General features: G+C 36.9%; 1 protein-coding gene across 1 annotated transcript in view; it reads left to right on the plus strand.

The window, feature by feature from the left end:
- Positions 1–13221, plus strand: part of LOC117986807 (uncharacterized) — a 93952-nt gene that overhangs the window by 14368 nt on the left and 66363 nt on the right. The gene's annotated exons all lie outside the window — the stretch shown is intronic.

Raw genomic sequence — 13221 nt, forward strand, 5'->3', positions numbered from 1 at the left:
CATATTATAGGATCTATCAAACTTTTTGTTGGTATGTGGGTTAAGTACCTTGTTGATGGTGTTCTTATTTGAAACGCATGGTAGACGACTACACCAAAGTATTTTTATCTTCGGTTCGTACCGGGAAGAACGCATTCAAAAGATTCGGGTCATATAAAAATATACGAGTAGGAATGAATGTAGTAACATTCAATGTTTTCTTGGATTCAAAAGCTTGAAGCGCAAAGAAAGTTTGAAGCTTTGAAGAAGAACGTTTTGTTCTTTTGAGCTAAAAATAAAATGGTTAACCAAGGCCTACGAGCGCAGCGCTATGCTCGGAGCTTAATAAGAGAATGACAATTGGGATGATGACTACGTCAAAAAGAAATTAATTCTTAGGAACTATTTAAATATACGGTCTTCCAAAATTCGTAAAATCTACGTCCCCTGTTAGTTTTAAGTTTGCGAACCGTTTTAAATTATTGTCATTGTCGATTGTTGTCGATACTAAAAAAAGTAGGTATACCTACGTCAAGTTACGTCAAACTATCTTCTGGGAAGCTGAAAGCAAAGCTGATTGATTTCAATTACTTACCTAGTACCTACTTACTTTGCGTTTACGTGTAATTTATTATGCACCCAACAGCAGCCAACTTGAATTGGTTTAAAAGTTAGTTAAGGTCTGTCAGTCTTGCAACAGTTGTAATGGTTTTATTGGCTAAGCTAACATTTAATCCCCCTGAAAACAAAACCGGCCCAGTGTGAGTCAGGCTCGCGCAATGAGGGTTCCGTACTACAGACGTATTTTTGCGACATTTTGCACGATAATTCAAAAACTATGATGCATAAAAATAAATAAAAATCTGTTTTAGAATGTACAGATGAAGACCTTTCATATTATGATACCCCACTTGATATAGTTATCTCACTTCAAAAGTTGAAAATACTAATTATTAGTTCATGACCACAATTTAGTTTTTTTGTGTGATCTAACCCTAAATTCACGGTTTTCAGATTTTTCCCCAAATGTCAGCTATAAGATCTACCTACCTGCCAAATTTCCCCGTAGGTTTCTTGACAGACAGACGGACAGACAGACAGACTGACAGACAGACAACAAAGTGATCCTATAAGGGTTCCGTTTTTCCTTTTGATGTAGGTACGGAACCCTAAAAACAACACTAGTTAAAGCCGACATTTTCATCCGATTTACCTTGTTACCTACTACGCCATAACTAGTCTAGTTTTTCCCAGAACTTTGTCCACATGATATAATATACATTATTGATAGATATTGACAGATATTGTTCTCAAAAGTGTGTGAAGTCTGCCAATCCGCACTTGGCCAGCATGGTTGACTGAGGCCAAACCCTTCCTATTCAAAGAGGAGACCTGTTCTTAGTAGTGGGTCGGCGATGAAGATTACTTATTTCTAACGCAGGGCCTCATGTGTTAGCTTTAAGCACCCATTATAATAACAGCTGTCCTACATGAATGCAAATGAATAAATCCTAATTCTACTAATATTATAAATGTAGTGTGTGGATGTTTGGATTTTTGATTTGGAAGAAATGGAGATAGATACCCTGGATTAACACAGGCTACTTTTTATTCCGGAAAATCAAAGAGTTCCCGCGGGATTTTGAAAAATGTAAAACCACCCGGACGAAGTCGCGGGCATCAGCTAGTAAATGAATAAAGGGATAACAGTATCCCTGTCTATCAGTGAATGAATTTTCAAAATCGGATAATACTAGTTCCAGGGATTACCCCCTACATGTACAAACTAACTGACTAATATAAGTACACTAGCGACCCGCCCCGGCTTCGCATGGGTGCAAGGTGATTATACTATACCTATAAACCTTCCTCTTGAATCACTCTATCTATTGGTGAAAACCGCATTAAAATCCGTTTCGTAGTTTAAGGTGACGCAGGACCCTCGACCGAAATTGGCAGCGCACGTGGGTAACATGTTTGCTTTTCACTTGACATCGTATGAGAAAGCTGAGAGGCACGATGATTTTCACCGAAATCAAGCGCGTGAAAGGGGTTTAGGAAAAGTATTTTTGAGAAAAAACTACTGAATTTATGTTTGCAAAGTAAAGTTATTTCAACTAATGAATAAATAAACTATGTCTTATATTGTCTCGAATTTTTTTTTTTTTTAATTTTCATTTCCCTAATCTTATTTATTTACGTCCAAAGTTGTCATAATTTTAGAGTTAAAATAGGAATCTTTCGAGGCTCGTAACTTTTAAATCAATATTTTTTCCAATGTTTTATATATCAAGGAACCTAGATAAAGACGAGATAAATCGATATAATTCTTAGTTTTGTGCGTACAATATCGAATATTGTTGTATTTTCCCTCCTACGTTTGTATGAAGAAAGCACTGAAGTGAGTCCCCTTAAAAGATCTACGCGTTCATACATACAGACAGAGCGGGAAGCGACTTTATTTTATACTATGTAGAGATAATCCGTATATAAATAGAAGCCGCGTTGTCCGCGTAGCAATCACTCATTCCGGGGTCATTCACCTCCACGCAGGAGATAATGGAATCAACACAATTGTATTGAAAATCTATTTCAAGCAGTTACCTACTTATTTCATCTCATAAATTTTATTACACAAAAATTTTGTATTGACAGAGGATCAGCTTTCAAAATTCTTAACTTTGAGATTAATAAATAAAGTTGAATAAATATTTAATTTTCATCATCATATAATACAACAATTTTTTTAATGAAGATAATTTTATCTAATAACTATACAAATCATGCCCGCGTGGAATGGTGCCAAGAATACTGGCTGCATTTCCGCGCTGGACAGACAGGCTGGTCCGTTGCGCTAAATTGAGCCAGCTCTTCTGTCACCAGATGAGGCTATTAATCACGGTGATGTGTCTCGCAAAAAAAAATTTGCACTAAGACTGCATGGCCCCAGGGTCTCCACGGCAAACGGAACAAAACATATGTAATTCTCGATAAGAGAGGCATGCTTGCGCTGCTTGCGTGCTGCGGCTCCCGGTGTTGATGCTGTCATAAAATAAATTAATAAATAAACTAGATATCTAATTTTAATCATCATCATCATCATCAGCGCATCGTCGGCTCACTATTGAGCACGGGCCTCCTTGAATGAGAAGGGTTTTGGCCATAGTCTACTACGATAGCCAAGTACGGATTGGCAGACTTCACACATCTTTGAGAACATTATGGAGAACTCTCAGGCATGCAGGTTTTACTGCAACAAGTTAGAGGTGCGTGCAGCGTGCCTGGGATCGAACCCGGGTCCCCTTGACTGCAATTATGGTAATATTATTATGGGCCCTTAAAAATCTTGATGCTGCAGGATTACTGCCCGCATAGGTTATAACGATTCAGGAACCGTTGGTGGTGAATTGATATAGTAGGTATAAGCAACGACTTCTTGATTAAACTCTTAAGTTCCAACTCCTGACCCATGATGATGCAGGGTACAAGCAGTCCCAAAACATGATGAAATAAAACTTTAGGTGCCGAGCGTAGACTTTATTATTAGAAATACTTACTTATTAAAAATACTTACTTATTAAAATATGTTTATCAGAACCTTGATATTATTCATATCTAAGTTTAGCTGGGTCACCGCTGATAAGGTGTCTCGGTTCACTTTTTTTACAGTTTTAAACGCGAATAACACTTTAGAACATCACAACAAATTCTACATTCCATGATACCTACTTAATAATAATACAATAAAATGTGATAAAAATTATTCTTTGGATCTTTTAATCTTTGAATTCATGTCTAAAAAGTCTCCTGCAAGGATTTATAAATAATTAGGTAGGTACATCAAATTCATCGCGTTGGGGAATTTATTAAAAGAATACTAAACGTCTTACAGTTCTATAAATTCTTAAGTAGGTATGTATGGGTTACCTGGAAGAGATCACTGTCATGATAAGGTCGCTCTTTGTTTTTAAGTGCGGCTCCCGGTCTTGATGCTGTCTCCCTGATATGACACGGGGCCAATGTGTCAAGTGTCAACAGTCACAAGTTGCGTCCCACACTAGCGCCCGTCCCTGTTCCCAGGGAACCAGCGTCAATCCATCAGGTCTCTTGCCATCATCCCGACCAATCCCTGCCGGCTCAATGAGCGCAGGAATGTCTATGGTGGCAAGAGCCCTTTTGATCGTAATAAGTAATTACAAAAATTAATAGCCCGACAGCGGCTTATATACACTACATCTGTCGGGTGTTAATTAAATCACTAAAGGAAAAAAGGTCATCGCACGATGTCAAAACGAATCTAATGATACCTATTTCAGTGTTGAATCAGTTCGGTCGCCTCTAGGAGAGAACATAGAAACAGACATACATGCGTATGGACTTCGTGCACGTATAGGCTTAAAAACACTATCTAGGCATCCTTTTGAGCTTAGCTTTGCCGCAATCGTATAGAAATAAAATAGCGCATAATCTAAGAATTTCTTAGGTAGGTATCTACTTTATATTTCCATCGAAAACTAACAGTCTCCACTTCCATTATACAGAATAAAAAAATAAAAAATATAAAATGAGTGTAGTCAAGCCAGAGGTTATAAAAAAATATTGATACCGAGAATCGAGATTTTAGGGCATCTCCACACAAACTAAGTATTTTGTAGACAATAATTTTGCAACAACTGTTGAAATGGCTTTAAATTTACGTGAATTATCCGAATAATTATGTCTTATTGATATTGAACCGGCGCGGGCGGTTCGAGGTACTTATTCCTCGGATGTCGATGGACGAAGGACCATGAGCAAGTTCAAGTTCTCTTTTTCTGTGTTTAGAATAAAATAGAGTTAAAACTCGCCATTAATGAAAAGACTTGACAGTCAGTGAGGACTGTTTGCCAATCTCAAAATCACCCAACACGCCTAAATAAATGTTCCCTTCAACAAGCGAGCCCGGCGAACGAGCGGGGCCGAATAATTTTTTTATTAATATTCGCGTCGCGTCGTTTTTACCCGACTGCAGCGGAGCCCAAAAGGAGGGTTGCGTGTTTGATCTGTATGTAAGTATGTCCGTTCCTATGTCCGCTCGTAACTACTCAACTCAACGGTTCAACCAATTTTGATAATTAATGATACATCATTAGATTCGTCTTGGTGGGCGCGAGTGTCACCCAAAATTCACACATTTCAGGAGATAGCAGATTTGTAGAGTTGCCTCTGTCATTGAGACCGACAAAACGTCATATAGGTATGAGTGACAGAGACAAAGCTCTACAAAACCGAAATGTCATTCTAAAGGCCGATGTACATTACTTTCTGCCGCGTACTGTACATAAAATTCTTAAAAATTGTATAAAATTGTTAAAGATGTAGCGCGAACCACAGTCAGGGTTTTTTTTAACTTTTAAATGACTTGTTCGCAGACTTATAAATCTGCATGGTGTGCTTTGGCCCTTATTTAGAAGCGTAGATGTAAAGTGATCCAAGTTTATTATGTAAAATGAGGGTGATGAAGAGGTGTTTTCAAAGTATTTGCTGTAAACACTCTCCAATGAGCAATGGCCGGATATTAGGCTTCCAGAAAATACTTATACAAATAGCTATTACACTTTGTTTCAAGGGAAAAGGAAAATTTCAGATAAGTTTAGTGGTTTAAACATACCGCATCATTTTCATAACCAACCCTTCGAGGAAACACTACTGAGCACGGGTCACCTCTCAGTATGAGAAGGTTTTAGGTCATAGTCCACGCCGCTGACCAAGTGCGGATTAAACATTATGGAGTGCAGGTTTCCTCACGATGTTTTCCTTCAGCGTTAAAACAAGTGATATTTTAATTGCTTGAGATACACATAACTCCGACATCCTTCGCCTTGTTCACTGTGCCTTGTGTCTACTCGTGTCAGAGTTTCTCGCGGAGAAACCTCCCCCCCCCCCCCCCCCCCCCCCCCCCCCCCGAGAGTATTAGCCATGCGGGGTGCACCAGCCCGAATACGCTCTTCCCCTCGGACGCATCCAAAAGGAACCAGCAGCACCCAGGCACGCTGGGAGGTTACCTGACTGGCAAGTGGCACCATGACTAGATCAATGCTAAATAAATAGGTAAATATTTAGGTAAATAAATAAATAGGTACACTGTCTAAAAGAATAGTACCTACCTACTATTACCTATAGCATTACGGATTCTGACGTAACACAGTGGAAACGTGCTGTTGTTACGTAACATAAACGTAGATACGGGTAAAGTGTAAACAACTGCGTTTTATCTACGCATTGATGTGGATTGAAAGCTGCCTTCGATGCGTGAAATAGATTGCATCTTAAGATTGTTTATTGATAGATACTTACCTACTTAAATCATCCATATACCATTGTCATACCCTCTTTATGGATATCTTATACATATCTGATTAGCTTATGCTCGCGACTTCGTCCGCGTGGACTTCAAAAAACCGACTATTTTACTCCCTTAGGGGTTGAATTAGCAAAAATCCCTTCTTAGCGGATGCCTACGTCATTATAGCTATCTGCATGCCAAATTTCAGCCCAAGCGTAAAGTAGTTTCAGCTGTGCGTTGATAGATCAGTCAGTCAGTCAGTCACCTTTTTCTTTTATATATTTAGATTTGTCCCGACTTCACTCGAATGGAATTTCTGAAATCTTTAACTTAGGGGGTTAAAGAAATATCCAAGCAAATTCATAAGTTTCTAGATTGAATAGTTTGAGGTGTGAGTTGATAATATGTTACTCTTAGTTAGGTTATGTTAGTTTAACCTGTTATATATCTGTCGTTCTTTAACTACATATAAGTAAAACCGTTAACGGCAAAATATTTTTCAAAAAAAAACGTGGGAATTTTCAAAAACTAATGTTTTAAAAAAACGTAAGACCAAACTAAAAAAAAACTACCTAAGAACCTTGTTTCTATATACTTAGCATTACTATTGGAAAAAAATAGTTTTGAATACACTCTTTGAAGCTTTTTTGAATTGAAGCTATTTTATTTATCCTCCATTTGATGTGTTTATTTATTTTTACTTTTTATTCCACTTATCTGTCGTCTATTCCTCTCTTATTTACTGTTGTATTTTCATATATATATATATATATATATATATATATATATATATATATATATAGTAAATACACATAATATACGTATATATATATATATATATATATATATATATATATATACGTATATTATGTGTATTTACTTTATTTTTATAATATCCTCTACCCTATGGTTGCCTGGAAGAGATCGCTATTTTAGCGATAAGGCCGCCTATTGTACATGCTGTATTTGTTATATGTCTATTGTTTTTGTTTTGGTGTACAATAAAGCATATTTTACTTACTTACTTACTTACTCACTTTTTTATCGATAACTCAAAAATTATTTTAGTACTTAACGGATTTTTGATATCATTGTAGATATTTTCTAGAAAATCTCAAGTTTGTAAACCTAAGTACTTAGGAGTTAAAGCTGTACTTTGATCAGTTCGTCAATTTCTCTTTACCTACTCGCAGTATTTTAATATACCTACTGATAAAATATTATCCATACTTAGATGGGTAGAAACTTGCAAATTGAGAGTACATAAAATGATCTTAGTAAGAAATGTGTTTAATAACCGGTACATTACGATTAGCCGTCTAACTACTTTCCTTTTTGCTTTGAACGAATCACTCTAACTCATATAGATCAGAGAGCACGGTAGTGCCCTCGCCAAGACGAGCCAAACTAAAGGACGGGGCACTACGTACCTTTTCTCGAAGCGTTTCGTCGTATATTATTTTACATCTATTAAGCAGTGTTTAATGCATGTGCTACTTTCGATATTATCTATTTGAAGTGGGGTGGCCTTATTACCTACTTTGTATGCACTTATACCTAATTTTATGTCCTATACATTCATGTATTGTGAAGTTGAATAAACAGCTGTTTTACTACCCTTTTACAATACAATACAATACAAATTTCTTTATTGCGAATATGGGTAAACAGTGGAGATGTTACAATAACAAGAAGGTACAGCCAAATTCTGCCTATTTATAGCATGAAATATGTTATGATATATTAATAATTGTCATTGATTAACTGTTTGCCTGCGAGTCTTTCGGCTGAGCCTCAATAGCTCAACCGGTATAGGAGTGGACTGAAAACCGAAAGGTCGACGGTTAAAATCCCGCCCGTTGCACTATTGTCGTACCTACTCCTAGCACAAGCCTGACGCTTAATTGGAGAGGAAAGGGGAATATTAGTCATTTAATGTGGCTAATATTCTTTTTTTTTTTTTTTAAGTAGGTTATGTACAGTACGCGGCCAAAAGTGATGAACATCGATCTTTAGTAGGAGAGCACTGTCTCGGTCGTTTAGACCGACAAAGCGTCATATGGGTATGAGTGACAGAGACAACGCTCTACAAAGATGAAATGTCATTCTAAAGGCCGATGTTCATCATTTTCGGTACCTATACTGTATCTAACTTACCCTTCGCAAAAAACTAATTTACTTAAACCAATTTTCGCTAGAACAGTGTTGTAATATATCTATAATCAGTACCCTTATTATAAATGCGAAAGTGTGTTTGTTTGTTGGTTTGTTGGTTTGTCCTTCAATCACGTGGCAACGGTGCAACGGGTTGACGTGATTTTTTTCATGGGTGTAGATAAAGACCTGTAGACTGTGTAGAGTGACATAGGCTACTTTTTATCACGGAAAATCAAAGAGTTCTCACGGGATTTTTTAAAACCTAATTCCACGCGGACGAAGTCACGGGCATCAGCTAGTTGTAGATATAAACAAAAATCAACACTGTGAAACCTTAACAGTTATCTGTTGTTCTATTTGTATTGTGTTGGACTTCGGGACATCACGTTTGTCTATTTACCTACCTAGTACCTACCTACTAATCGAATGAGCCGCCTCGATTGACTGAGTTGTTAGAATATAAACCTATACAATAGGATTTCTTTAAAATACAATGACAAGCCGCTCTGAAGGCTAACACGTGACGAAAAAGGCATCCTTAATTAGCTTAAAAATTATAGTTAAATGAGTTAGGTCTAATTAGTATTTTTGCTGGAAGTTCTTATAGTCCGTACAAAATGACTTCTCACGTGCCATTTTAACTCTATGGGTCAACTGTCAAAAGTACAGTTCACCTTTAAAAAAAATTCCACCCGTTTTATCGACTTTGACGATAGCTTGTATCCCGGACCTTTTTTACCTCGCAAAATCAGAATTTCCTGGGGATTTAAATAAAAACTTGAAAACCTATATGTAGTACTTACCGGTAAAGATTTTCTGCTAAGTACCTAGGTACTTATAGTTTAAAAATTAAGTAATATTACCGCATAGAATACGATTAGGTGTACCTACAGTACGCGGCAGAAAGTAATGTACATCAGCCTTTAGAATAACATTCCGGCTTTGTAGAGCGTGTCTCGTCACTCATACCTATATGACATTTTGTCGGTCTCAACGACAGGGACAACGCTCTACAAATTTGAGTAGGTACCTACCGACCTACCTACTGACTATATTTTAACAAAGTAAAATCCGGGTGCAAAAAGTTCCCTAATTTAATTTCAGTCCTGTTGGCCTACGTCAAACAAGATTATCGACCTTATCTTGTTTAAAACATGTCTGAGTCTGACATTATCTTAAAATAAACAAATAGTGGTGTTATATTGATGGAAATAACACATTCATTTATATATATTTTATTTCACAAAAACGCTTTTAGTGTTACGTAGTTACTGCAGGTAAGATAAAACAATAAGCGACCACAGCCTTCCCTTGAGGGGAGAAACAACGGATCCGGTTGCCCTTTACTAAATATTGGACCGTTTGGTCAGGAAGAATTTTTTGAAAATAGCATTAGGGATGATTTATGCCAGCACGAAGCGGGCGCGGGATGTGCCACGTACGACGCGCGGACGAGGCACGGATTCAAAACATCCGTGCTTCGTCCGCACGCCCGCCACGTACTGGCACAAATCACCATTTAGAGTATCCGTAATATGATATAATTTTTGTATGTATTTGTTGTATTTCTGTGCTGATTTTTGTTTGGATGTAAGAAGTTGCGTTAGTTTAAAAGTTAAAAATCCCGTTGGAGAGCTTTGAATGCTCTGGGATAAAAAGTAGCCTATGCCACTCTCCAATTCTTTAAATATATCAATGATAAAGTCACATCGATCTGTTGCATGGTAATCGAAGAAGAAATCAATAAACCAACAAACCATTCGTCTTTATAATTATTGTGGGTAGTCATAAACGCATTCAGTATGACTCCTGTCCTACACAGCCTGTCGAAGTCTTGCTTGAAGAGAAAATGCTATGTCCTCTCCTAGCTGTGTTGCTTGATAGGATGGAACATCTCATCTGCTGAGTGTTGACCTTAAGATAAACAAACACAATCGATGAAACACGCACTCCTTACCCGTTTCCAAAGCAATCGGCCTACCGAGAAATCTTGAATGTTCTGGTAATAGTATTATCGTAAATTCAGGGCCGGCGGCAAAGGGGGACGAATTATATAGTTGCACCAGGCCTCAGGCATAAGGGGGCCCATTGCTATCTCGTTTACTTGAACTTCTATGAACGAAAATCAAAGGCTTAGAAAGGGGTAGTCATCATATTATTGTCGACCTGCGGACGTCCACTGTTGAACACAGACCTTTTCTAATGAGCGCCACGACATCTTTTCCTCAGCCTTCCTCACCGAGCTGCTTCTGGCTACCTTCTTTATATCGTCAGTTCATTATGCCGGAGAGCGCCTCTGTCCGCTACGCTTGCTAATTATAGGTACGCGATCTCCACTCAGGAGTTTCAGCTGCAACGGCCATCACCACTACGACAAGTCTGCGATTTGGGCTATGTTAAAAAGGTTAAGGACCCTCAGTTTTAGTTTCACACTCAATATTATTAATTCTGCAGCATGTACCTAACATGCTGCACTCAACCAATTAGAATCTAAACGCACCAGATTAAAAAAAATTACGTCCTTAATTGCTAAAATAAATAAATAAAAAATTTATAAAAAATAAATAATAAAAGTTCCTCTGGGAAAACCCAGTCGGCCCCAAAGTATCGGATCTGGCCCTGGGTTTAAAAACAACGAATGGAAAAAACGGGAAAATACGTAGAAAAGCTACCAAGTTTCCTTTGTTGGGATAAGTAAGTAACTAGTTTCAATTCAAATCATCTATTTACTTACTCTGTAATTATTTGTTTATAGAAATTCATTCCGTAAAGCGATGTTCGTAAAGTATTGATTGTGGATAGACTATAGAGTCAATTTGATAATCTTTTGTTCCTTGACTTATATTAATAGTAGGTCTGTATGGTTCCAGTTTCGTCCAGTCCGTCTGACCACCTGTCTGTGTGTCACGGTCATTTTAAAAATAAAATGTAAATTAGACCTGTACGATTTAAATTTAGTACATGAAACTTATTCTTACCGCTATACAGAGAATGTTAGGCCTATCTCGGGAACATTAACATCTTTTGATTTACCCCCACGAGTGATACCTTATTAAATAGGTAATAGGTATATTAAAATCATCATGAGAATCTGACTTTATAAGATAGTTTTTGGACAAAGCAGTTCAACCCGCACAATAGTTGCGATCTAGGATCTATGTGAATGTGTAAAAATTTCCTTCATAGTAAGTAAACATTTTTTTTGCATAATGAAAACAATAGTTGAATAGGTAACGTATTTATTTGGTTTACCTAAAAGGCTAAAAGTTTGTTATCGCCTGGAGGCTGGAACACCTCTGCCATACCTTTTCTATAAATCGAATCTGTCTACGTATCACAAAATGAATGTCGGGATTGGATTGGAAATGGAATTTGGATATACCTATCTATCCCAATCTCCTCGCGGCATTGCAGAAGCGCTGACATTTGAAACCACTTCGAAACGACAAAAAGCCCGCAGCACTGAAAATACGCTTTCAAAACGAGATCAGTTAAAAATAAACTTTTAACGAATGAGAAATATGCTTTTGAATGAGATTTCAATTAATTAAAAGTGGTGCAGTCTTTAGAAAAAAATGATACTTAACATAAATATGACACGATAGTTTAAACGCTAAAATAAAACGACAACGAGTTACCTATTTCAAAAATTTGATTTTTTAAGAAACAAAAGACCGGCCAAGTGCGAGTCTCGTGCACCGAGGGTTCCGTACTCGATTTTTTTTTCATCATTTTGCACGATAAATCAAAAACTGGTATGCACAAAAATAAATAAAAATCTGTTTTAGAGTATACTACCCTTTCCAAGATGTTCCAATATTTTAAAAAAACTTAAGTAACAAATAAAACACTTACTTACCTACCTTCTAAAAGAGGCTAAGTATAGAAAAGTAAATAAAATAGACTTTTAATAATATTACAAGCATCTATTTTTTTATACATATAAAAGTTCCCAAAAGCTCTATTAGAGAAATTTTGAAATAACTAAACTATAACGCATGCCTAGATGAAAACAGTTCTAACTCTTAAATATGAAAAACTTTTTTCAGAAACTAAGGACATTTTTTTTTATAATAACTAATAAGTATACAAAATTTACTAAAATTGTAGAAATATTTAGAAGGAAATTATTGTTTTGAATATCCATATTAATATCATAAATGCGAATGTGTGTCTGTCTATCTGTCTGTCTCACTGCTAGCGTTTCATAGCCCATCCATGAATTTGACGAAATTAGGCACAGAGATAGCTTCCATTCCGGGGAAGGACTAGGCACTTTTGGTCTCGGAAAATCAAAGGTTCCCACAGGATTTTTAAAAACCTAAATCCACACGGATGAAGTCGTTTGCATCAACTAATAATATTAAATATTATGGAGAAAAGTTGCTACATTTCTATTCCCGTATAGATGATCGATCGAGTCAGGGATCAAAAATAAGGTCAACTGAAAAGGCGAGCTTTTTGAGTTAAAACAGTTTTCACGGGAGCGATAAATTGGGAAATAACTAAATTTTCTAACTCACAAAGTTCAAAGTAAAGTCATTATAAATGTAGATCCAGATGGTACAAAATGCATATTTTATTAAAATTACACCGCCAGATGCGACAGTTGACCGCGTCGCACGTAAATCCTAACCTAAACCTGCAGCATCCATGGAAATGCGCCTACTTACTTTCCTCCGCATCTAGTTTTAACACGCGATCGATCCGAACTGTTGTAAACACCGATCCGATACACACGACACACAACTTTTTCTCGT

Source organism: Maniola hyperantus, chromosome 12, assembly GCF_902806685.2.
Source record: "Maniola hyperantus chromosome 12, iAphHyp1.2, whole genome shotgun sequence".
NCBI lineage: Eukaryota > Metazoa > Arthropoda > Insecta > Lepidoptera > Nymphalidae > Maniola > Maniola hyperantus.